This window comes from Propithecus coquereli, unplaced genomic scaffold (assembly GCF_000956105.1).
Source record: "Propithecus coquereli isolate 6110/MARCELLA unplaced genomic scaffold, Pcoq_1.0 Scaffold49, whole genome shotgun sequence".
Classification (NCBI taxonomy): Eukaryota; Metazoa; Chordata; class Mammalia; order Primates; family Indriidae; genus Propithecus; species Propithecus coquereli.
Genome location: NW_012150729.1, coordinates 7,090,623 through 7,093,280, shown reverse-complemented (window position 1 = coordinate 7,093,280; position 2,658 = coordinate 7,090,623). Strand labels below are relative to the sequence as shown.

The 2,658-nt window shown below is 34.2% G+C and overlaps 1 protein-coding gene across 1 annotated transcript in view; it reads right to left on the bottom strand.

Moving 5' to 3' along the window:
* The window catches only part of CSRNP3 (cysteine-serine-rich nuclear protein 3), a 281,496-nt gene that overhangs the window by 212,439 nt on the left and 66,399 nt on the right, over nt 1-2,658 (bottom strand). The gene's annotated exons all lie outside the window — the stretch shown is intronic.

Sequence of the window (2,658 nt, the reverse complement as noted above, 5' to 3'; positions counted from 1 at the left end):
TACTTTTAATATGACATTGATGTGATAGACAGATAAATATCATTCATTACAAATCTAGGATGCAGGAATATTTTCATTTGGAAAATTCAAGGTGAGGTCCTCAGAGCCCCTGCAGTTCACTCTCTGGATGTCTTTGCCAACAAATCCCTAAAACTCAGTATTAACCAGCTCAGGATTTGTAAACCCACTGGCACTCAGTAAGTAGCTTCTTTCACCGTTGCTTTGTCCCTATGCCATAAACAGGAAAAAGCAGCATGGAGTTGAATGTGTCAGTAACAGTTGGATTTGTTATCCACCATCCCTCTCTCCTGACATTTGAAGAAGTTGATTTATCTTCTGTCCTGGGCAGCAGAGACAATAGAATGATGCAAAAAATAAAGATCTGCACTGCTGTGGATAGTTCTTTGAGATAAAGAGAGGAAAAGGAAGGCAGTTTCCTGCTTGAGTGTTTGCTTTATCCTGTTTTCAATTTCCCTTTGGGGAATGACATAACTATGATACAAGATGGAAACAATGTCTGCAGCCAGTGCCACACAGGGTCTTATAGCAGATCTTAATTCATATTAATTAATACTAATGCATATTATCTATTCATCTATTTAATTGAAAACAATTTAAATCTTGTTTTTCTGAAATATAACAATGTATTCACAATAAATGACACACACGAAAGAACTACGTATAGTGGGTTATTATTAAATATTATTTTTGGAAGAATGAGCAGTTCTGCCAGAAGCACGTTTCCATGGCAGAGTTAGAATTCAAAAGAACCTTACACACACTTCTGTTCACTGCATTTAGCTGAAGGACTTGACACAGGTTTCACATTGCACGCCTTAGAAATCCTAAGAGTAATTTTATAAAGGTAAGGCATAAACACCTATAAAAGTATAAAAATCGTAAAGACCATCATTATTTACTTGTCACCTGACAGAACCAATACTTTAAGTAATACGGTGTGGTTGTCACTGAATACTGGCACATTCCTTGACAGGTAGAATCATGTGAAAACCATATTCAGATGAGATTTATGGGAACATTGTAGAAATCTAAGTCTCTTAAGGAAGAAGTAAAAAACATACCAGATGCACTTTGAAGAAACTCGTTTAAGCATGATTCATAGTAAACAGATAAAAAAGAGTAATTTGAGGTCTAATGAATGTGCATTTTCAAACTCTGAGGATGCCTGTCCTGGACTAATAATATTCCAATGACAGTAGCAACAAAACTACTACCATTTGATGAGCAACTAGAATATGTAAGACGCTATTTTAATTACACTGAAAAAGGCTTAGAAATGTTGTGTTGACATATTCGGTTGAGATTTAATTAAAATTATTTTATAAGTATATTTCTGGCACGCAAATGTGCGTACAGACTAGAGTTCAAAACCAAATTGTCCTTTGTATCTCTAGTGTTAACGTAAGAAAATTATTTTAAAGTAGGGATCTATGAATGAATGAACCTCTGATTTTATATGCAAACCTTTGTGTGCATTTTTCTGAGAAGAGCAATAATAGTTTCATGGGAAACAGAAAGTTCCAAACCCTACCAATTCTGATGATGGCTGGAATGACTAAATACACCATTAAATCAAGTGTGTAAATATATATCATTTTGTCAGCTCCTCATGTGGATTTTATAACATCAGCCTAACCACACTTAATTCAATGCCTTTCATCTAGTAGGTTTTCAATATATGTTTGCTACTGATAATGATGACAATGGTCCAAGTCATGATCTCATTTTCCACACTGTGGTCCCCTCTTCATTTTCAAACACCTCTCTAGGCTAGCAAGGTTTTCATTCTCTCTCATCTTTGCAATAAACCTGTCAGTGTGATCAGGTCAGACATAAAATTTTCCAAGGCTAGCACACAAATTCCTTCCCCTGCATGTAAGCTTGCCTCTTTCCTGATCCTATCCTTGATGACAGGAAGGCCATCTTGTATATCATCTGTCCATTTGTAGACCAAATGGTCTACAAAGACAGGACATCTAAATTTTGCCAAGCTTATTCTGTAACCCACTGCCCAGTTTGTGATTAAGGCTGAGATGACAAGGTTTTCTTCTCGGCAGCAGGAGGAATATGTCCTTTCTTTCCTTCCAAAACTGGTTATTACAGAATTTTAAAAGTAGGTCAAAAAGAAAAAAAAAGAGATAGCTAAAACATTTAATATACACCTAGTCCTCAGCATACAACTTTCCAGGAAGCTTGAAATATGTTTCTCTTCTTATGTCTATGAAAAATATGTATCTAGATGTTTAAGTGTTTTTCTTCTCCCTAAGAATAAGTCAGATTTTAACAATTTTACTTATATCTCTAAAATGTATCTTATTTAAATAAAAAAGCATCAAAAATCTGGTAAACATAATCTAACAAGTATTTACAATTTGGATTATATTATATACCATTACTCTTACTGTATCAATAGCCAAGCCAAGTCTCAGGTATAATATAGGAAAATGGTTTCTTGTCTGACAATTTTTTATAGGAAGTTTCAGTGTTTCTGATGTCTGTATTTAAGATTTTTATTATGTGTTACATATAATTCCTCTAAAAATTTAAATGTTACAGGAATATAGGCTTAGAATACAAGAAATATACCATAATCCCACCCAATCAATGATAACTGCTATTACTAGTTTGCTATATATT